This window comes from Pleurodeles waltl, chromosome 5 (genome assembly GCF_031143425.1).
Source record: "Pleurodeles waltl isolate 20211129_DDA chromosome 5, aPleWal1.hap1.20221129, whole genome shotgun sequence".
NCBI classification, from domain to species: domain Eukaryota; kingdom Metazoa; phylum Chordata; class Amphibia; order Caudata; family Salamandridae; genus Pleurodeles; species Pleurodeles waltl.
In genome coordinates this window covers 1,790,065,850-1,790,090,378 of record NC_090444.1, presented here as the reverse complement: position 1 = coordinate 1,790,090,378, position 24,529 = coordinate 1,790,065,850, and the positions used below count along the sequence as shown (strand labels likewise).

The window sequence follows — 24,529 nt, the reverse complement described above, 5'->3', positions numbered from 1 at the left end:
GTCCCTAACCACAATCTACTCCTGGACAAGTCGAAGAGCAGGAGCTCTAACAACCTGAGGCAGCAGACAGAGCAATTAGGTTCACAAAGACCCAACAAGGCAACAAGCAGTCTTCGCTCAGGGTCTTAGCCACAGCTGTGCCAGATGTGCGGCGCAGGTGGGTAGAGAGAGGGTATGGACATTAGGCACCTTCTTTCCCAGGCTCACTCTTATCTCTTCTGCAGCCTGTTTCCCGAAGGACCCCAGTGCCTGAGGATGTCCATAGCAAGTGTTTGAGGCACTGATTCTGCCCTGAATCCTGGCTTCCCAATTTGTTCCCCTGGTGATAACTCCCACTCTTCCCTGGAGCCCTCTCAGCACAGCAGCAGATGTGGGCTGGACACAGTTCTGAATGGCACTTCAGACTGCAGTGATCGTAAGGCAAACCATGTACCTGCACGTCACATTTTCTACACCCCCCACCCCGTGTCGGCACCTCACCCAGCCTGTGCCTGCGTCACTCAGCTAAGTGGGGCGCTGGCAGCACCAGAGCGCTTGCTATTATGACGAATTGTTCTGTGCCCCTCTATGATCGTGTTTAGCCCAACAGATGAGTGAATGACCTTGTTGCAGCTGTTTCAGTGGGTGAAAGCACACTCCAGTGTCATTGCTAGAGATTCATATTGCGCCAAAGGGGGGCACTTCCAGATAGTCATCTCTCTACATGCGTTGCATGGCTTGATATTTCCTGCTATAAAGTGTGCCTCGAAGTGTCACATAAGTAATGGAATGTCACACATAAGCACACTGAAACCGTGGACATGTCGCACATAAGCAATCTGAAAACTTGGCAGCTATGCACTGCACAGCGAATGTCTGAAACTCCAAACCAGAGCTAACACAGACACATGCACAATCTAAAGTGCATGAGCCTATCACATAGCGCTAGTGATAGGGGCATACTGACATCTGACTGCTCCCACCACGCCTGGCTAGGGGGCTGTGCAACCGGTGCAGCTGCACCTTGTGCTGACCTCGTGCAGTGCCCTGTTTAGAAATAACACTGATTGAAGATCACCTACTGTTCAGTTCTTTTTGTGTCCAGAAGTTTTCAGGCAACAACAAAAAAGTCAACATTACTCTTGTGATTATTATTCCTGCTTCGGAAAGACCATTTGTCTATTGGCAGTTTTCACGGATGATAAGCTAGCTGAGAAGGTTACTATACCTGCTGCAAAGAACGTGTACCAAGCAAATCACTGAACTATATTTTATGCTCAGCAGGTCACTGTCACAGAGAATCTTTTGTTACTTGCAGTTCCTAAGTTACAACCCTAATATAGCACAGTGGGCTATGAACTGTCATCAAAGAGTTGCATGCAGGCTCCCTGGTATGGGTTAGAATGTTATGTTTTTCCCCCAGTCTTTAATTATCCTAATGTTGCTAGAAGGTGCTTATTTGAGTAGAAATACATTCTTACTAGTAAAACCAACCACTGTGATACATTTTAAGTCCTGAATTTGTGGTCCTCCAGACTAAACTCTTTTATAAGATAGCGCCTACTAGTACCAGTGATATGTGAAACCTCCACCTCGTAATCCCCATTGTCCTATGTAACTTTACCTAAACACTGATTTACACATGTATCATTACCTCCCGTCCCTCCCTCGCCTTCCTTTAAACCAATGAGGCTTCCTGCCTCCCACTAGACCCTCCCTTCCCCTTTTAAAACCCCCCCCCACTCCTACCCCCTCCTGTTCTTTTTGTCTAGCCCACGCTAGACTTTCCCTTTCACTTACCTTCACGGCGGGGCCTGGGGGACATCGTTGGATGCACTCCTCGGGACGCGGAGCTCCGCGAGGTGTGCTTCGGCCGGGCGCGTCTTTTCTGAGCAGACGGGGCTGCTCGTGAGACGTGTCCTGGGAGGCGGCTGACGGGGTCAGCCGGCTCTTGGTGGCTGGGGCGTTAAGTTCCGGTTTTTCTTCGCCGCGGAGCCGCGGAGTGATGCCGAGGAGCGTTTTTTGGTTTCTGTGCGGGTAGGACGGGCGTTCTGCCCGCATTTTGACTGAAATTCTTGTTTTAACCTTTGTATGGATTGGTTATGGGATATTGTTCCTGGGCCCTGTATATTTGGGGGTGTTTTTTTAGGTTGGTGGCAGTGTGTTCTGTGGATGTGATCATGCCTACAGCTTCAGCTAAAAGACGGAGGATTATTTCTTCTTCCTCCTCAGAGGAGGGAGGTGCTGATGGCGTTTCCACCCCTGGGAGCCCCCTGATTCAGGGTGGTGGTGCTGCGCCCCTCATGTCCAGGGAGGAGGTACAGGAGATGTTCAAGGTGGCTGTTTCCAGAGCTTTTCAAGCGGGGATGGCCAGGCCTAGTGGGGCTAGGGCTACCCATACTCCTGCACTTACAGGGATGTCCTCCTCAGAGAGTGAGGAAGGGGATGCTCCATCTACGTCCTCTGGGGGTGAATATGGCTCCAGGGAGGTGATGTGGGATGTGATGGCACATGTACAGGACTATTTGGGGTTTCCTGTGTTTCGACCTACCAACTCTGGCTCTCACTTATTTCCACGATATCAGACGCCTTCTGAATTTTCCATGCCTTTTCAGGGACCTGTGAAGGATATGGTGTTTCGAGAATGGAAGGATGTGGATAAGGCTCAGGTTCCACGGTTCATTCAGACACTTTATTTACTTGAGAGTGAGGAGGTATTGCCTCCCTCGGTCCTCCTGGTTTCAAGTTTGGCTACCCTGATTGGCAAAACGGCTGTCTATCCGTAGGATTGTGTGCCTACTGATGACATGGACCGTAAGGTGGACTCGGGGCTTAAGAGGGCTTTTGCGGCTAAGAATCTGGCTCTGAGGGCAGGTATTGATTCTGCTTATGCGGCCCAGTCGTTGGTGCAGGACTTGGATAAACTGGCGGTGGCTGTTCAGGATGGGGCGAGGTGTTCGGAGCTCCTGGCTAGTATGGGCAGCAGCTCAGGTTGTTGGCAGATGTGTCTTCAGATGTGGTCCGTACTTCGGCTCTGGCGTCTGGGGATTTGATTGGGGGCCGGAGGTCCCTCTGGTTACGAGCCTGGAAGGCCAGCCCGGGGATGGAAGTCTGCCTGGCTGAGACTACCTTTTGAGGGTCATAGCTTGTTTGGGGTTCAATTACCTTCCATGCTTTACAAAGCTTTTGGGGAACGGAAGCATGTCTTGCCTTATGAAGGGGGATCGGCTTCAGGTAAAGGGTGGAAGGAGCATTCCCGTTCTTCTCCTCAGATGGAGGCCAAACCCCGGGGTGGGTTCAAGAAGGGGTCCTGACAATCACTGTGGGCCTGGCATAGGGCTGGTTGGGGGTAGGCTGAGTCTCTTTCTTTCGACTTGGAATGTCCGTGATCGTTGGGTGCTGGACGTGGTGGCCAAGGTTACGTCATCGATTTTGTGGTGATGCCTCCAGATTCGGGGGTACGTCCCACACCTCTTCCTGCAGGAGTGTCGTGGAGAAAGGCATTGTTGGACGGTGTCCGGGACTTGCTGGTCAAAGGGCCGTTGCCCGCGCCCTGCTGGAATTAAGGGGTCAAGGCACTTATTCGGTCTTATTTCTAGTTCAATAAGTATCTGGGGGGTTTCGGCCTGTGCTCAATCTGAAGGAGGTGGATGCTTGGATCGGGATGGTGCATTTCCGCATGCTGTCTATTCTGACTGTTTTTCCCTTGGTCAGTCAAGGGGACTTTCTGGTGTCACTGGTTCTGCAGGATGCTTGCCTGCACATGCCTGTGGCAAGGTCTTCGCGGAGGTTCCTGAGGTTTGCTGTAGATCGGGTGCGCTATCAGTTTTGTGTACTGCCGTATGGCCTCAAGTCTTTTCCTCGGATTTTTATGAAGGTGCTGGCCCCCCTGGTGGCTTTGCTGCATTCAGAAGGGGTGTTTACTTATCCATATCTGGACGACATTTGATCCATGCAACCTCGCAGGCCCTATTACAGAGGCAGGTGGCCCAAGTTCTGGTGTCCGGCAGAACCACGGGTTTTTTAATCAACTGGGGGATATCAGATTTAGTCCCATCCCAGGATCTGTTTTTTCTAGGGTCTCGGTTTCGGACTCTTCTTGGCTTGGTGACAGTGTCAGAGAAGAGGTTAGTGGTGCTCCGGTCCATGGTGAGGATGGTTGTGGTACAGACTGCCCCCATGCTCTTCTATGGTTGTGGCTGCAAGGTCATTTGGTGGGACTGCGGTGCTTGTGCGGACTACTTAGTGGCCAAGGCTTATGTCATCCGACGAGGGGGGACCAGGTCAAGGGCTTTGTTCAGTCTGGCCAGGAAGATTTTTGTGTGGGCTCAGGAGTGGGTTCCTTCTCTCAGGGCTACGTACATTCGGGGGGTGGTCATTGTGCCGGAGGATCTGCTGAGCAGGGTGTTACTTCCTCTCAACTTTTCTCCCTCCGGAGATCGCTGTTTCTTCATCTGGTTCGGCTCTGGGGTCTTCCAGTGCTGGATGTGTTCGCGTCCGAGGAATATGCGAAGCTCGGTCATCGGTATCTGTTAAGGGTGCGGCTTTTGGGGGACAAGGTTATCCTGATTGCTCCCCTTTGGCCTAGGGCGAATTGGTTCCCATTGCTGCGGCTGAGGGCATCCGGTCGGATGTGGCCTCTTCCTCTGTGTCCGTCACCCCTGGAGTTTCCCTGCCTCTCGATGGGGTCTTGGAGGAGGTTACACTTGACGGCCTGGAAGTTGAACGCAGAGGTTTGACGGGTCTGGGGGTGCCAGTGGATTTGAGTTCTACTTTGCTGGGTTCCAGGCGGCGTTCCACTTTACTTTCTTAGGGTAGGCAGTGGAAGTTTTTTTTCTTCTTTTTTTTTTTCTTCTTGGTGCTTGAGGCATGGATTGGATCCTACCGGCGAGTCTCTCTTTGTTGTGTTGCAGGTCTTGCAGGACGGTGCAGAGTTGAGGTTGTCAGGGGCGTCTCTGCTGGTACAGTCGGCGGCTATTCAGGCATTTAGAGGTCCGTGGCGTAGTCTTCCGGATGAGGGTCGTTTGATGCAGAGATTTTTTAATGGGATCTTTCTTTGGTGTTGGATGTTTTAACGGATTCACCTTTTGAACCTCTGGGGGACTGTGGTTTACGACATCTTTCCTTAAAGACGTTCTTTTTGGTGGCCATTTCTTCGGTTCACCGTTTAAGGGAATTGGGGGCCTTGGCCTGTTCCTTTCCTTTTTGTAAAGTTTTTCAGGTTCGGGTGGTTCTGGTTCCGGTACCTTCTTTTATCCCGAAAGTCAATTCTTCTTTTCATGCTCGCCAGGAGGTCATCCTTCCTTCCTTTAATCCGAATCCCGCTTCGGTGGAGGAGGTTCGTTTGCATTCGTTGAATGTACGAAGGGCTTTGTTGGAGTACCTGCGTGTGGTGGCTCCTTTCCGTAAGGGTGATTCGTTTTTTGTAAATTTCGGGCCGGCCCGTAGAGGAGATGCCTTCCACGGCTTCCTTGAGTCAGTGGGTGAGATCATTGATTCTGTTGGTTTTTTCCTTGAAAGGGGTTGTTCCTCCTCAAGGGATTCAGGGTCATTCTACCAGGGGTATGGCGGCTAGGGTGGCAGAGCTTCAGGGGACTTCAGTGGTGGAAATTTGCTGGGCCGCCACTTGGGACTCTCCTTTGACGTTTGTTCGACATTATGGGCTGTCGGACTTGTGTAGTTTGAGTCGGTATTGGGTCACTGGGTCTTATCCTCTATGATGTAATAGGGGTGGGGTTTTGGTGGCCTTTGTGCATGATTATAAACTTCTTGCAACTCAGTGTCCGTCTCCTGTATGTTTCTTGCTATGTCTCATTGGTTTAAAGGAAGGCGAGGGAGGGACGGGAGGTAATGCATCCATTTTCTTACGATAATGGCATTACTCCTAGTCCTACTCCCTCGCCTTCCTTTCCGTTCCCTCCCACCCTCCCGGTACGGACTGTCTGAGTTGCTGCTTGGGCTTGGTTTTTGTACAGGAGGGGGTAGGGGTGGGGTTTTTTTTTAAAAGGGGAAGGGAGGGTCTAGTGGGAGGCAGGAAGCCTCATTGGTTTAAAGGAAGGCGAGGGAGTAGGACTAGGAGTAATGCCATTATCGTAAGAAAATGGACGCATTCATCGGCTCTGTATAATATGAGTGTGATGTAAAGTGCTCTGACACCCTACACTGGTATGAGTAGTGCTATATGATACATGAAATGCATGTGAGTGGGGGGCTATGCAGAGAGGAGGGGCACTGGTAGATCGTGGCAGTGAGAGAATTCATGGACAAGGGAGGTTTTGGGAGGAACCAACAAAGTTTGTCACACTGGGCACCACCAGCGCTGAAGCCAGCCCTGCCTCCTGCCCTTAAACACTCCCATTTGTACGCATGGACAGGTAAAGTCGTAAAGGAACCAACCCACGTAAGAGCATATAATTTTATTTGAACTTCTAGGTTAGAGGTAAAAATGTATTTCTATACTCTGCCTCTCCTACATGCCATAATCAATGGAGCAGAGGGTCTTCAATATGGTCCCTTCACCCGCAGCGTCAATGCAAAAGTTCTGGACTGAAGATAGGGAACAGATGGAGGAACAGGAGCAGATTTTAGGGCACCTCTTTGTGAATCAAGGAAGTGTAGAGATGCTCCCCTGCAGTGCCCCTCACAGAATTCCTAAAGCAGATGTTGCTCCATGAGCAGAGGTGAGTTTGCAACATACTTTGTGTAAATGCTGTGCACCTTGCTCTTGCAGGTACTGACTTTGTGACTTCAACCCCTTACTGCAGAGAGGGAAAAGGCTTCCATTTCATGAACTGGCTTCAAAGACTCTCACCTTTAAGGATGTGTGTTCTTAGGGGCATATTTAAGAGCCCCGTGCGCCACCTTAGCTCTGCCATAGCATAGTTTTTCTTACACTAAGGAGGCGCTAAAGTGGCATTTTCCCTGCACCATTTTTACAAAGTGGCGCAATGCATTAATTGAGCCACTTTGTAAACCCTTGTGCCACATTATGCCTGTGCCAGGCATAATGTATGCAAGAGCAGGCGTTAAAAGGGGGCATACAATTTTCTATAATAGGCCCCTATGTACTCTGCAGGAGTAGCATCAACATTTTGGCGCTACTCCTGCAGAGTACATCAATAGGGTAAAAAAGAATTATGCTATTGCCCCCTACCCTGCGCCACGGTGTGCCATATTTTAAATACGGCGCACACATAGTGGCGGTAGGGGGGCGCTAAGGGGTGCAAGGAAAGTGGCGCTGCACTAGGTGCAGCGCTACTTTTCATAAATCTGCCCCTTAATTTCTTGGGTTTAATATGGGCTCCTCAACCACACAGAATACTTGTCAAATTAAAAATGTATGCATCATTTTAATTACAAACATCATCACGAGTTCAACATATTTATTTACCTTTTGATTTTGGAACAGCACATTTTTATTCTAAACATTTTAAAAATGTATTAACCTGAAACGGCAAAATGAGAACTATCAGTTTAAAATGCAGATAAATCCAAGTTCATTAGTCCTTTTAGCTCAATCTCTCCCAGAGTCAAGGTACTATAAAACCAAACATTTGCTGTAAGATACACACTTAATTTTGCAGATTACATATTATGTAAACTAGACACTGACATATTCAATGGGTTACATTTGAAATGTAAAGCCAATCACTTTCCCTAAAGTGTTCTACATTTAAATAGCCTTACACAGTGAGACAATCTAGATGGTCTTCATTAAATGTTACTCGAAAACCTGATATACATAATGACATACTGAAACTGAGCTGAAAAGCACAGAGTGAGTATTATGCAATCACTCTACTTCTCAGTCATTCACTGAATGTTTTCAAGTTGAATATTATAGAAGATCCTTCTCAACATCACCTTACAGCATCAATACTACCTTAGATATCAGGCCCTTCAGTAGAGCACCACAAGTCCACTTTACGAGTGACACAGCATGTACCACCCAAAAGCTTAAACTCAACTCAGGATAGTGCCTAGAGAGTCTCTAAGAAGCCATCGCCAGAGCTTTTGGCACAGAAGTGTCAAAGCAAAAGGAGCAAAACCATCAGTGAAGGAGAACAAGAAGTGGTTGAACCATCTGGCATGTGGCACACAGTGGTACACTGCAGAACAATGCTGCCTTCTGTATTTCAGAGTTTGCTGACGGATAGTACTGAGGACAAACATGTCTAAACTGCATTTCAAGAATATCTGAAAGCTTGTGGAACCCGCAGCTATCGGGTACGACTTGTTAAGTCATCCATGAATGCTGTGTAAGTTAAGAGTGTTTGGGAGACTTTCGGTTCAAGAAGCTGCGACATGGAAAAGGCCCTGTGAATTGTCAGCATACTGCTGCATGTGTGGGCTTGCCAGTGCACTGGAAAGCTGGAATCTTTAAGAATTTTGGAGTTGGCTGGGTTCCTGTGGTTGGCACAGTCTTGGATCTTTTCTCCCAAATCGATAGGTTCACTTTAGTCATCTTAAGCATATTTTACAAAATGTTAAAGAGGAATCTGCCATTAAAATATTTGACATTCAAATCTGAAAAGAAAATTCAAACCAAAAGATGGATCAGCAATCAAACAAGCAAGACTACTTTGGTACCGTGGCTTTGGAAAGTGACTTTCTCCTGGTAGAAATATTTTGAGATGCTGACTTCTGCTGTACTTGCTCTGAGGTCTAAAGTTTTGTGTAATTCACAAGAAAGCCAACTTTCAAGCATCTCCAATTAGTTAATGTGCAGCTCGCTAAAAGTAGAAAGGTTTTATGATAAAGTTCTTCACCAGTTCAAACTTGGAGTTCATCTACAGTGCGTGCCTATATGAAGGTCATTGAACTTCCGTCAGGGAGGTTGCCGTCACACTGGCTACCTCCCAGTCGGACTCACAGCGGACAGTGAACTTTGCGAGGGTGCTGGGCAGGGGGACCCCTGCACTGCCCATGCCAAGTGCATTGACAGTGCAGGGGTCCTCCTGTAGCCCTCTGCACCTGTTGTCCGCCAGCCATTTCATGGCTATGAAACCACCATGAAAACTCTTGTGGAGAACCAGGTCATAATCATCAGGATGGTGCAGCATGCAGCACTGCCCTGGCTGATTCCGACCTCCGCCACCGTCAGCCTGTCAAGATCACTGATCCCGATGGAGACAGCAGTACCCTGGCGGTCTGACTGCCAGGGTCTTAATTTGGCGGTTGGAACACCACAGCGGCGGTGGTCCTGACCGCCACTGTGAGGCTGCCGGTCTCAAGACCGCCAGCTTCCTAATTAGGCGCTCAGTCATTTGCATTCTTCTTAGACTGCCACCTCTGTCAAAACACATGTAACCAAGAAAGTCCTGCATCCACCTATCCTAATTACTGTTAAAATTCTGGTTCTTTCCTACCTGGATGGTGTAAGGAAATACCTTGTTTTGCCAGCTTTCTCCCATTAGTTTGCACTGTAAAACAGGTATTTGACCCCTGGAATATTTGAGGCTTGCTCCAACATGTACTTTGTCTGACAAATAAAACAAAATCTTTTGCTAAAAAGTTGCAATATTTGACAGTTCGATCAGTTAAGTGTAATTGTACCTGAAATCAAAACATTTTTTTGGCACAGGCTGTGAAGGCTTGCTTTCAAAATTGTGGTATAGGGAGAAAGAAACTAAGGGGCATATTTATACTCCGTTTGCGCCGAATTTGCGTTGTTTTTTTCGATGCAAATTCGACGCAAAACTAACTCCATATTTATACTTTGGCGTTAGACGCGTCTAGCGCCAAAGTTCATGGAGTTAGCGTCATTTTTTGGCGTGAACACCTTCCTTGCGTTAATGAGATGCAAGGTAGGCGTTTCCGTCTTAAAAAATGACTCCCAGGCATGTGCGTGGTATTTATACTCCGGGCAAAAATCACGCCCGGGAGTGGGCGGGGCAAAAAACCCCGCATTTGCGCCTCTTTTTAACGCCTGGGTCAGGGCAGGCGTTAAGGGACCTGTGGGCTCAGAATGAGCCCAGAGGTGCCCTTCCCTGCCCCCAGGGACACCCCCTGCCACCCTTGCCCACCCCAGGAGGACACCCAAGGATGGAGGGACCCATCCCAGGGAAGAAAAGGTAAGTTGTGGTAAGTATTTTTTTTAAAAAAAAAATTGTGGCATAGCGGGGCCTGATTTGTGCCCCCCTACATGCCACTATGCCCAATGACCATGCCCAGGGGACATAAGTCACCTGGGCATGGCCATTGGGCAAGGGGGCATGACTCCTGTCTTTGCTAAGACAGGAGTCATGTTAATGGCGTCTGGGCGCCCCCAAAAAATGGCGCAAATCATGTTAAGACGATTTTTTTGCCTCAGCCTGACTTGCCCCATTTTGGGACGCCCAAACGCCATTTTACCCTACGCCGGTGCTGCCTGGTGTATGTCGTTTTTTTTCACGCACACCTGGCAGCGCCGGTCGGCTAACGCCGGCTAACGCCATTCAATAAATACGGCGCCCGCATGGTGCTTCAGAATGGCGTTAGCCGGCGCTAATTGTTTTGACGCTAAACTGCGTTAGCGCAGTTTTGCGTCAAAAAGTATAAATATGGGCCTATGGGCCATATTTATGGGCTTTTGACACAGGGCAGCGCAAAAAGTCACCTTTCTGCGATGCTCTGTGTCAAAGGGAAGGAATGTGCCATATCTATGCAATAGGGCGCCTTCCTGTTCTTTCCCACTACGTAGGACCATTTTGGCAGCCTTGCGCTAACCCCGGGACCATTGCACCATGGTGGAAGGGTGTCTGTGTTGTAAGCAGGATTGTTTTTGTGCCGGAAGGTGAACCTTCCTGCGCAAAAAACAATCCTGGGAGGCTTTTTCCTCTTCCTATGCAAAATGCAGCACACATTGAAAAGAATAAATGTGGAGAAATAGAAATATTTCTTCTCGTTCCGCCTCCCCTGGGAGGTGTAGGGTTTTAGTGCATCCCCAGGTTTACAGGTTCTTCTAAATCTGGGGCTGCATCAAAACCTATGGGTGCTGCTTGGGAACATCCACTGCAGTGCCCATGGAATGTCTTCCTTGCGCTTTACACTGCCTTGCCTTACCCCTTATCTATGAGGCCATTCAAAGACACACAAAGTGGCTTTGCGAGGCCTCATAGATAGGAGTTCAAGGTTTGCACCGATATTACGTCCCAAAAAGTGATGCAACTGCACAGTAAGGTGCTCATAAACATGTCCCTGAATGAACTTTTGTTAAGGATGTTCTCCAAACCTTTAATTCCTAACATACGGTTAATACAAAATGAGAAACAAAGGAGTTACTAGATCTTAACCACCTATTCTATTTGTCCTTGATTTAAATTATGAAATTCAGATGGACATTCCTCTGAATTTTGGTGGCAACATAGCATGGGGGTAAATAAAGATGGGGATTGGGTGACAGATTTTGCTTCATGGAACTAACAAGGTCAGCTTTCATCATGGCTTACAAAGAGAAGGAGGCGAAAAGAAATGTACTGAGTGCCTAATATGATAATTTCTTCAATGAAAGGGATTCTGCCATAGCTTTTGCCAGAACACATATCCCAAGAAGAAAAACTGGTACACTTTGCTGAAACTCTTGTGTGGAGTGAAAACTATAATAATAATGCTAAGGATAAATAATTATTATTAAACTCATACAGTGCATTTTAATATTTGTCTCATCTCTAAATACAGATAATGGGTGCTAATTAATATAGGCTGTTTTTTTTTATATTTGTGTTATTTTAGATGTATTTGCTCAGGGTTATTTGCAAATCACAGACTGATTTTCTCTTTAAATTTCCCTGCCTGCACTACTTTCATTAGAGAATTGAAAGGTCCACATGAAATAAACAATTATTGCTAGATTGGTCCTTGAAGATGTTCTTTCTGTCTGGCAAAAGCTTGGAGAACTTTTCCTAAACGCTGACCTGATTCTTCGTGACTGGAAAGCTTCTTCAAGGCCTAAGGGGGATGACCTCTTGCTGACTCCAAGGGGACATCTTGCTGACTCCAAGGGGACAGGAGACTTGGTTCTGTTAGTGGAACCTGTATGCTCTGTGAATCTATTTTCCTGAATCTGATAAGAGAAAAACCTTGTGAAAGTAGAAACTGTGTCCACCTGTACATTTCTCCAGATGGCAGTGTTGATCTTCCTATCCTTCCAAGCCTGGGAAGTGTCAAGAGTCATGTGGAAAAATGGAGATTGTGTTGCTGCAGTGGAACTTAGTAACCTGTTTCAACTAGACATTTTTCTGTGGATCTCAACTAGATCCTGAACTCATGGCCTTGTGTCAAAAGAACACTTCCTGAAGGTTTGGACAGATTTGGCCAACAAGAAATAAAGTTACAGATGTTTTCAACAAAAACTGTGATATAGAAATATTTAGTCTCTGCAAAGCATTGAGGAGGTCCCAAACCTCTGTTTATTAAGATGAGACATTGGTGGCTACTTTTTAATGATTGTCCTGTGAAGTTCCTTCCTGCAGAAGCACCACAAGAAAGGAGCATGCTGTCATATGGAGCCCTACTTGTCTAGAGCTCCTATTCATTCTGTGCTGTAGATTTTTGACTTCTACATTTTTTCTGAAAGTCTGAAGATAAGATTTGTGACTGAGACAAACCCCCAATTTTTACCTGACCTGGCTCCTTAGTTGGTCAGCCACGGACGCTGCCTAGATCCTGATTTACAACACTACATAATATAATATTATAATAATAATAATTGCCTTTTTACCCTGTGTCCCTTCATCTGTTTTGCTTACTATTCGTGTCTTTTTAAAGAATCTTTGGGAAAAAAAATTAACATGAATTGTTTGGGCAATTTCGATTTTCTTATTACTGTTGTTTGGTGTTGCTGCACATGTTTGATGTCAAACGGGGTTAACAGCAATCATTTTACTTATTAGGTGGTTTGGTTTTGTGGTGCCAAGTCAAATCACAGATCAAAACTGTGACATCTCTTCCCCCTAGATCAACAGTATGGTTTCTTACAGGTGGTGTACTTGAGTCCATGTTCACCACAAGGAAGTGCAAGTCTGAAGAAATATAACTACATCATGCCAGATCAAGCAATCTACACTGGCTGCAGTGACTGCCCAGCCAGACATGCACCATCGTAGAGATCACCTTTATTATTCACCCAAAAGCATAACCACCTCATGCAGTAGAGATAACACAAGGGGCTATACCATAGCTAGAATCATTAAGAATTTTATGGGAAAAGGTCAACAAATACACAGCAAAACAGAAACATAAATCATGGTTTTCCTTTGGGTGTCAAGGTTGTTTTGTTTCCTTATGGACCTAAAATTTAAATGGATGCTATATTTCCTTCATGAAATGTATTTGTTCCCTGTGTCCTGTGAAAAAGAACACCATCCAGGCAACCTTTCTAAATATTGCAGGCCGTAGTCAATCCATCATCCACCATCACATCCAGTACACCAAACTCACAATTCTGAATCCATGAACGCTTCATATTTCTTTCATTCTCCCAGCACCAAGCATATTTCTGCCAGATAGTTCATAAATTGGTTAATTTGCAGGCGGTCTCTACTTTCACATTTGCAAACTAGTCATGTCCCCTCAGTATACACAGCCCTCCCCAAAATCTTGAGGGGAAGAAACTCTGCCTTCATCATTTCATGAGCTACAAAGAGGTAAATAAAAAAAAACTGTTAAGCAGAAGGTGGGCGCCCCTCCAGCCTTGTTCGCTGTCACACTGGGTGCATAAAAGAGGGGGAGTAATTTACTCTCCAAGGCAGCACATTCATGTTCAGAACAGAAATGCACCACTCACTAGATATTATATTTCACTACGTCTATTTAAATGATTCAACCCAGTGTCATTCAGCACATGTCGAATGGTCTATTCTTTCGAAGATTAGCAACTTGTTCCACCATCTAATTTCTCTATAAGGCTCCTCCATAAGGCGCCTGTTGTGGAGAAGAGAGTCTGCCTGCATAAGGGAAGATGGAGGAGAGCAAAAATAGGGCCAGATGTAGGAAAAAAACAAATTGCGACTTGCAATTTGCGAGTCCGTGCGACTCACAAATTGCAACTCGCAATTTGGTATGCAGAAAGGTGTCTCAGACACCTTCTGCAACTTGCAATGGGGTCGCAAAGCCCCACCTCATTAATATTAATGAGGTGGGTCGCAGTTTGCGACCCCATTGCGAGTATGGGCACTCACGGGGATGGTGGCCTGCTGGAGTCAGCAGACCACCATGTCCGTGACTGCTTTTTAATAAAGCAGTTTTTTTTTTTTCCATCTGCAGCCCGTTTTCCTTAAAGGAAAACGAGCTGCACTTGGAACAAAAAAACAAAACCTTTAGTTTTTTCAGGGCAGGCAGTGGTCCATTGGACCACTGCCTGCTCTGAAAAAATATATTTGTTTCCATTCACAAAGGGGAAGGGGTCCCATGGGGACCCCTTCCCGTTTGCGACTGGGTTACCATCCACTTCAAGTGGATGGTAACTGCGATTTCATTTGCGACCGCTTTCGCAGTCGCAAATGAAATTGAATTGCATTGCGAGTCGCAAATAGGAAGGGAACACCCCTTCCTATTTGCGAGTCGGAAATGCATTTTGCGAGTCGGATCCGACTTGCAAAATGCATTTCTGCATAGCAGAGAGGCTTTTGCGCCTCGCAAACGGCGTTTTTCGACGTTTGCGAGGCACAAACCCTTTGCTACATCTGGCCCATAGTCCCTTAGTGAATAAGCCCCATTCAAAAATGGACGCAATTTATAATATTCAAGGATTATTCATACACAGTTTGTACATGCAGTATTAGACTGCAATGTTTTATGATTTTGTGTGTCTCAGTTATTATTAGAATGTTAATTTTAGTTGTTTATATTTTTTAGTAGTTGTTTTATTGTTTTGGTCATATTCTAAATGTGGTTTTGAGGTTAGTTTATTACTGACTGTCAGATTGTAGAGTTTGTAGTGGAGTAGGGTTAAAAGGTATTTATTCATGTATATTTTAGCTTTCTTAATTTGTTCATACATTTTCAAATGTATTTGGTTAATTAGATTAAACCTATGCAAATTATTTAACTGTCACATTAGTCAATCAATAGCATTAATATTTACTATTAAATTTTTATTTCAATTGGTTAATTATATTATTAGCTATATATTATTTTTTTAATAATTAAGTGTTTCATTTCAAATTAACTAAACTGATTTATTTTCTTTTGCAATGTTTTAAAATTAAAATATATTTTAATATTTACTATTTTTTGTTTTTTTGCTATAACTTGTTTTAATTTGTTGTGTCTTTTCAGATTTTCTGAGGGTTTTGGGATTATAGGGAAGTATGCTGGGAAGTGCTTTTATTGCAAATTGTTTAGTAATTTTTAAGAGGTAAATAACATTTAAAATTCTTGTTAAATCTTCTTCTATACCCAGTGCTTAATTTGAGCTGGTGGCTGTCAGTAGGGCACTGGTAATTATTTTTTTGGGCCAGCACTTGTTTTTCTGCATCAGGCAATTACTGCGAGCAAAAGACAAATATGGGAAATGCGGAGCAATGAAAGACTGAAAAATTTCACAAAGGGAGAAAGCAGAAAGCTGCAAGAGAGAGCTGAAGGGGCAGGGAGTGGCTGTAAATGGATTAAGGAGGTCAGAGATGGTGTTAGAATTACAATGCCTTAGTATTCTGTGCTCACACATTTAATGCAGCAGTCGAGTGTTTCAGAGGAGCGCTTTGGAGACTGGCTTGTTTCAATTTACAAATTAACCACTGACTATACCACCTGTCTTATCTGGGGCTTGTCCATATCACCAATGAGTATTCACCTGCCTCTGCCCTACTGGTTGTTCCACTCACTAGAATGTACCAAACATTTGAAAACTATAGTCGAATGAGATGGCCAGAATATCTGAATACAACTGAATGATCTTGTAGAAAAGCAAAGGCACTTTCAGCCTCTAGTATAATATGTGCAAACTTTCTACTACTCTACCACCATTACCTGAGTTTCCTACTACAGCTGTTTTTACCACCACACCTACTTATGCATTTCACTTCAGCCATATCACTGGATTAAAAATTAAACATGTTTATGCTAAATATTAATGTAAATTATATATATATATATATGTGCATATATATGTGTGTGTGTGTTTTAAATATTAATAGTGCATTAATAATTATTGAAAGTGATGCATAGAATTTATTTAACAGCTTAAATATACTTCAGTAAACTTTATTTTTGTATTATGTTTTAATACAATCATAAAATTATGTCTTTTTACATGTTTAGATGCTTAAAACAATTAATTTATTTATTTTAGGTTCCTGTCTCCATTGTATTCCTTGGAAGGATGTTGCACTACCTGGGTTTGGCCATGTGTGGTGCTAGACTTACTACTGCTGTTTTTGTAGTAATTTACAAATGTAAGTTAGGCTCCACCCCCATTTTTTGGGGTGGAGATATGCAAGCTACACTTTTTGAGCAACTTTACACTCAGATTTTGCGAAAAGCCAAAAGTAGTAAATTTATTCACAATTGTAAGTTACCTTTGTGAATTAACATGTTTTTGTTTTGCGAGACAGCTAATAAATCATCAAAAGATTATGCCATTGCAATCGGTTGTATGTGCTTATGTAATGAAAAATCCTTTAAAGGACGGTTCAATTAGATAAACACATTTGATACATGCCATGATCAGAAGGTCTACAGGTCACACACTTCAATCCTGCAAACCAACTCGGCCATCCAGTATCCCGCAAGTGGTAAATTGAGTGCCATGAAATTGTGCATTATTAGTATCTCATATGAAGTAAGGTCAATTATGATTACTGGCATATTGATAGAGGAAGTTACTTGAAGTTACTCCTAGCGCAGAATCGATCTAAACTCTGAATATTAACTTCCAAAAACAGCAAGCAGCCAGGAAGGACCTCTCCGAAGATAATAGAGACTATCTTTGCAAGTCATGCCCAGTGGTCTAAATCGATGGTCTTCAATCTTTGTAAGGCCGCAACCCCCTCAGGGAATGTATTCTATAGTAGTTCTGAATTAGAATTACAAGTCTGGCCAGAAGCAGGCTGAGTTTAGGGGCCTCATTACGAGTGTGGCAGTCCGAGGACTGCCAAGCTCACGATGACAGTCAGACTGCTGCACTCCAGGTGGTCCAACTGCCCTTTTACGATCCTTAAAAGGTCCCGACAGGGTGACTGGGGTCAGACTTGTAACCAGCCATGACGGCGCTGAACTGAGTGTCACTTGGCTGATTACAACCCCACTTTCTGCCAGCCTTTTCATGTGGTGGTCCCCGCCATGAAAAGGCTGGTGGAAAGCCAGTGCTGCAGGCCACGGGGGGCCATGGGCACCCTGCTTAGCACCGTCAGAACTCACACTGTCTGCACTGCCCTTAGGGGAGAAGAGGTCAATATCCTAGCACTGTTTCTGCCAGTGAGTGTGTCGGGAACACGTATTACAATGTTCCAGCTGGTCAGTCCAGCGGGAACATTGCAATACGCTCGGGGGAACGTCACTGCCATGGTGGTCACGTCATTCCCATGAGATTGGCGGTCCTGTGGTGGAATCACCAAACTCATAATGAGCACCTTTTGGGTAAAATATGCGGAAAGAAAAAAATACATGCATAAATCAGGGTGCAAACATGATTCCTTCCATGGTCAAAAAGCTTTAACAAAGCAGTAATAAAGCAGCTGCAAATTTTGAATCCCTTAGAGCTAGGAGTAGTGTGGCTGAAGCAGTTTACTATCGACCTTTGTGATGCACAACTAGGGCCCGTATTTATACTTTTTTTTTGCCGCATTTGCGTCGTTTTTTGACGCAAAAACGGCGCAAACTTGCAAAATGCCATTGTATTTTGTAGGTTTGCGCCGTTTTGCGTCAAAAAGCGGTGCAAATGCGGCGCTAAAAAAAGTATAAATACGGGCCTAGGTCTTTACACTTCCTTCAGATCTATCTCATTTGACTTACACTAAGACAATCGCTATGGAAGTAAAATGATACAGCATCAGCTGTCTTCCCTGAGAACGAACCAACTTGGCTCTTCCAGAAACACCTGAAATGTACCCCTCTGAAGTCATCTCCTATCGAATATACACATTGTCTGTGTACTTATCACATTAGTTATACATTTCATAAATCATACAGCCAGGCTCAGTATAGGTCCAGGAGTGTCTGGTCCATACCAGATTTACAAGATACTAACATAAGGTACTTTTGCATAAGAAGATTCTTAATGGAACGCATTCAATCTCTCTGGGCTCTAATCATCACAAATGTAAAAGGACGGGTAAAAATTTACTACCTGTGAGCATAATTTTACTTTCTTTTGATTAACAAGCCTTCACTGTAGGTTACCTAGAAAGCTGCCCAATGTGAATGTTTCCAGGTGTACTAACAGACATTTGACTTTTTGCAAGGGCTCCTTTTCCCCTGTGTGGAGTTCTATATAGGTGAGAACTCTGCATGGGGAGAATGGAGCCTTCTGGGAAACTGTACATTTCTCTGCAGGGAAACATTTTCCCCCTTGGAAAATACCTCTCTATGCACTCCCACCACATCTGAGTATGAGCCATTCCCCTTCCCATCCTAGAAGAAAAGTTACTCCAGCCTTCAAAATGGTCAGAGATTTACTCCAGCCCATGGCTCCAGCCAGGTCTGGAGTGGCCATTGCCTTCATTACCAAGGTGGAGGACAGTCTGCCAAATTTATAAGTCCACGCTAAGCCCTTGTGGCAGCACTGCTGTAGGATCTGAACTTTGCTAAGTGCCCCTTGTCTGTTACTTTTCAGCACAGCTGTTCATGACACATCCAGAAAGACGCCTTCACTGCAGAATTCAACATGTTTTGACATCTTTCTGTCATTAAGAGGAGAATACTCAATAATCTTGTTTAAATGTTACCATGACTAATCTGTTCATTAGGAACGCGCACAATATGGCTCTTGATGAGAACTGACGTGGATCAGGGATAGGAGACAAATTGGCAGGCTGTCCTAGAAATGGGCCAAGTACCACGCAGATCCTGCTTCAATCTTATCCCGTATCGCTCACTCATAAGTTGAGCAGGCTTGATGACTGTTTCAGATCAAAAATTACAAACATACTGTTTTCATGTCAGTTTTTTTTACTCTTCAGATCACACTTAATCATTTCTGCACAAACATTTTTCGAATGAAAAGAGATGGAAGAGCTTTTCTACTTTAATTAATGTGTCAACTAATTAACACAAAACCCCATGCTCAAGCTGCACGCCTACGTCAGCCAAATAGTACCAAAAGAAAGTTTGAACAAGCATCTAGTTTTTCTGTCTGTCAACAACAATCCTTTTATGTGGAATTTATCATTGTTGCATGCCTATGCAAAACCTAAAAAGAGATTAACTAAACCATGCAAGGCCACCATGCATAGCCCTGAATGGCTTCGTAAATCTGGAATAACACAAGGCAGTGCAAGTCACTGCTTTGGGTTACTCTGCCCTGGGAAGGCATTACATGAGTGGAGTGTGGCTATTCCCATGCATCGACCCACCCACAGATTTTGGCACACTCCCAGATTTACCAAGACTGGTAAACCTAGGAATGCATCAAAATGCTACACCATCCCAGCGGAGGCACAATGAAGAGGAATAACTTTATTTCTCCTCCTCGTTGTTTCCTCTTTTTAAGTGTGCTGCATTGTGCAGCACACTTAGAAAGAGGTAAATGCATCTGAGGATTGTTTGGGCAGGAAGGTTCCCCTTCCTGCACAAAAACAATACTGATTACAATGCAGGCACCCTTGCACCATGGTGCAAGGGTGCCTACATTGGTGCAAGGCAGCACACTTTGCACCAGCACAAGGAGAGGACAGGAATGCATCATACAATGTTAACTGTGGCGCATCCCTGCCCTCTCCCTTTCACACAGGACCGCAAGGTGTCTTGCTGCATTGTGTTGCATGAAACCTTGATATATCGCCCCCCTTGAGTCCATGCTGTCTGTCCCTCCAATAATAGCAAAGGTGACTTCTTGGATTATTTAGAAGACTAGTGTATAATATTAAAATAAGACATATGCACCAAGCATTTGCAATGGTTGATTTATATGATGAATATTCACATTCACAAATAACTCCCCCTTGTTATGTTATGTTGATTTGTATAGCGCACTAATTACCCACAAGGGTATTCAGGTGCTTGAGCAAGGTGTGTAGGAGTGTGTTCCCAAGGTGCTTATATTTAAAGCCAGGTCTTCAGCTTCTTGCGGAACTCAAGAAGTGAGGAGATGGCTCTAATGTGTTGAGGGAAGTCATTCCATGTCTTGGAAGCGATGTAGAAGAATGAGCAACCTCCAATTTCCCTTTGGCAGATGCAGGGAGTGTGTGTGAGTGACAGTGAGGCAACATGTGGGTGTTTGATGGGTTGGTGAAAGTGTATGTGGCTATTCTGGTCCAGTGTTGTGTAGGGCTCTGTATGTGTACATGAGAAGTTTGAATTGGATGTGCTTTTGAATGGGGGTCCAATGAAGCATCCTGAGGTGTGGTGTGATGTGAGTGTAGGCTGAGAGGTCGAGTATGAGTTCTGCAGCTTCATTCTAGATGGTCTGTAGTCTGCTTAGGAGTTGTTTGGAGATTCCAGCATAGAGGGTGTTGTCATAGTCCATCCTGCTAGTGATGATTGCTTGTGTGACTGTCTGATGTTCTGATGCAAACATTTGAAGATCTTTCACCACATGCATAGGATGTGGAAGCAGGAGGTGCACACTGCATTGACTTGAACCTTCATATTGAGCTTATCATCTAGGATGGTCCCTAGATTTCTTGCATAGTCTGTTGGTGTGGGTGTTGGTCCTAGCAGATGGCCTTGGGGAAGACCAGTACTTCTGTCTTGTTCGAGTTGATCTTCAAGCAGTTTGTTCACATCCAGTCTGCTACCTTGATAATGCAGGCAGTGAATTTGGTTCTGATGGTGTTTGTCTTGTCAGGGAGAGGATGAGTTGGCTGTCATCTGCATGGGAGGTTACAGTGATGTCTTGTGATCGGATGATGTTGCCGAGCGGTGTCCTGTATAAATTGAAAATACTGGGGCTGACGGATGATCCATGTGGGACACCACATATCAGTTTCTTGGTCTCTAATGTAAAGGGTAGTGTCCTGACCCTTTGGATTCTTCCGGTGAGTAAGGAACATATCCATTTGAGGGCAGATCCCGGTATTGCAATCTCAGGTAGTTTTCTGGTGAGGGTGTTGTGGCAGACAATGTCAAGGGCCGTTGAGAAATGAAGCAGATTTTAAGACTGACCTGGGTCCTGTGCTCACTGTACCACAGCTATTCCTCACTGACGAGACCTAGATAGACTGAAAATCATTTCTGGGGTTGCTTGTGTTCCCATCGGGAAAGTACCTGTTCTAGCAGTTCTTCCAAATTGCTTCTATTAGAACAGGGTCAAGGCAAAAAATGATGGGCTGAGATGTGGCTCAAGCGATTGATTATCAAAGACTGACATTATTGCACACATCCATGTCTTTATTCTTGTTCAAATGGAAATGAAAGCAATGGCTGACGATTTTCACTAGTCCAGTGGGGAAAATGTGATATTTTTTTCTTAATTCTCTACTTAAGCCTTCTCCCTATTCTCTTCTTTCTCGAAAATAACCTTGACACTAATAAGTAAAAGAAATGGAAGGGGACGGGAGAGAAAGGAATGCCTTAGAGGTAGAGAGAATGTCATGGCTGAGAGAGTGAGAGGCGAGTTAAGACAGAGATAAGGTAGATCAATAAGTGAAGTAGAAAGAGGTATAAGCTAAAGAGAAAAAGGTGAGGTAGCCAGAAAGATCGATTGAGAGAGGTATAAACATGAACAGATAATGACAGAAAGAGGACGAGAGATACGCCTCCCTGATATCAGTAACTCTGTGGGTGGGAAAAACTGCCACGTTTTCTGGGGCACTCTTAATAAGAATCTTAACTGTATAGTCTGGTACCAAAAGGAGGAAACACGTTGGGCTCAACTCACAAAGAATTGAGCCCACTACAGATGTACATCTGTGTGAGAATGTAGATTCACTACTTTCTGGGTTTCATAGTTCCATGAATCAGAATAATTCAAGTATTCCAGCCATCACTTGTTTGTAAACTTCAGTGTTACACTCTAGCTGGGATTGGTAAGCCTGGACACATGCAAATCAGTCTTGCTCTGCACACTCTGCCACTGGAAACATGCTATACCTGGCTGATGAACCCTAGTGAGGGAGAAACTGCTCCTGGGTTGCTTTGTTACAGTTTAGGAAGGGCTAGGCCTGGCAGTTTGGACTGGACTGTTCCCATTCGAGCTGCATTACAGCTGGACAGGGTCCATGCTGCAGTGGCATGGTGAGTGAAAAACGATGGATTGGAATGGGTGATTGTCAGTGGCTGGGATTAATTCAAGCGTCCATCCATCACCTTGTTTTTGATTTTTCAACAAGGATCATCCACCATATTTTAGTCTCTTCAAAGGGTGCTGTTGGTTCACAATAGCAACGGGGTGGTGCAGGATTTTGTCGGAGAGTAGTGGTGAGTCAGTTACTATAGGTAGCTAGGACCTTTGCCCCAGTATGTTTTGGTCATAATGCAGAATGGTTTGAATTTCATCCTGAAAGCCCATGGTGATTGGTGTGGTTGACCTTGGCTTTTTCTTGTTATGACAGGGCATTTGACTGGCCAGTATATTTCCCTTGACCTCTTGCTTGCATTGCGTTATTCTTGAGTGCTTGTTTGTCTCCTGTGAAAGTCAGTTTTTTCAGGACCATAGATGTATTTAATCAGACACTCTTTTGGGTGGAAAACCAAACCATAGTCCAGAAAGGCAGCTTCCCAGGTCATTTCGCACAGAGTTTACTCTACCACTCCCCATTTTCTGTTCTCTGCTGTTTGCCTACTTCTCTTTTCACTCTTATATCCTCCGAATCCTACATCTCCCATCTTCTTTCCGCCCCAAACACTGTCTCTGACTCTCCCAGATCAACTGTCTACTTTAATTAGCTGAATTTGTCCGATTCGGTCTCCGAATCCCCTCAAAGACACAGAGAGGCAACGAGAACATACTTCAATTTGCAGGATCTTGTGAGAAAATATTCCTAGGCACGTGCACCTCCAAGCTGTGAGCGCTAAGACCTTAAACCATCTGCCTGGGGCGAATATTTACAGTGAAAAGACAATCTTTATAAAAACAGAAAACAGTAAATGTCATTGTTGAAAGGTTCTTTCTCCCAGCGCCTCTCCTGTGCATCTGGTATTTTTATCGGCATCTTCTTGCCTAACCCTGGGTTCAAAAACCAACTCACGCCGTCCTTGTATTGCAAGGCCAGCATCCTACAAACAGATGCGCATCAGCGGTGCTTGGATTTAATGGTGCTTTGGACTTCATACTTCCACACATTGGAGTTGGCTGTAAAGAGTTGGTGGCAGTACTTTAATTTGTAGTGCAAAGCGCTGTTGATTGAAATATCTCTGCCAAGAATAAAGTAAAATACATTATGCGATGCTGCCATCAAGCAATGTTCAATTCACTGCTGCCAATTTCAGATACCGCCAACTGCTTTTACATTCAACACTCTGAAAAGCAGCTGACACAAATCTCTGTATGTGATGCAGGCAATGTGTGTCTTTAAAATTACAAGTGTACTTTGACAGCAGCTTGTTTTAAGATGATGTGTATATTTGATCATTGTGTATGAGAATAGCGTTTCTTTTAAATATTGGTATTTTGTTGTGCACGATTGCGTTCAATGATTTTGTGTCCTCAGTGCGATATTTTATTATTCATGCTACTGTCCTTTCTTAGGTCCATCTGTTAATTCACCTATATGACCCAAAGACAAAAAGTTGACTCGACGGACCTTGTTTCTTCTTTTAACCATACAAATTAATGTTAGAATTAGACAGACCTTTTCTTTTTGGCCTGGGTGGTGCCTGAGGACCTGCTTGTCCTTGGAAATGTACATCCACTCAACTCAAAGAGGACCCAAAATAACAAGCAAGAGTGTTTGGGGGGCTGGACTTCAGACAAACACGATGAATGCCTCAGTTCAAACATACACAACCCAAACTCCTAGAGCTGAGGTGGGGGAACTTTATATATTCCTTGAGTGGTGACAGAGACAGAAAGGCCAAGCTAGGCCTTCTTATATTTAGTTGTGCCCCATTCGAGAATTACATCAAAAGGGATATATCTTTTTGGTGCGGGGACCAGGGACACTAAAAACTTCATTATGTTTATCACTTCATGTAAATGTCAGGGGTTGGCTGTTTCTGTTTTACCTATTGTTCACTTTATTTTTGCCCCTTCCTCCTGATTCATCCCTGTTGGTTGAGTGGTGGCTACTAAGAATGCCAACACTTGTCTGACTGGTGCTATGATGCGCATCACGGCTAATCTTGTGTGTGAACAATTCTGACCCTCTGGTTTTCACTCCTCTGTTTCTTGCTGACGTTTTTGCGGGACCTCTGACATTGAAGACGGGGCAAAGTGCTGATAGGTTCCACAAAAATATATAATATTTATTATTTACCCCATCCTTGGACTATCCACAAAGATTGTAGCACAATTGCCTCCTCAATCGCTGCTTTC

General features: G+C 44.5%; 1 protein-coding gene across 4 annotated transcripts in view; it reads right to left on the bottom strand.

Annotated features, from left to right (window-relative positions):
* Positions 1-24,529, bottom strand: part of LRFN2 (leucine rich repeat and fibronectin type III domain containing 2) — a 1,534,746-nt gene that overhangs the window by 657,701 nt on the left and 852,516 nt on the right. The window lies entirely within an intron of this gene.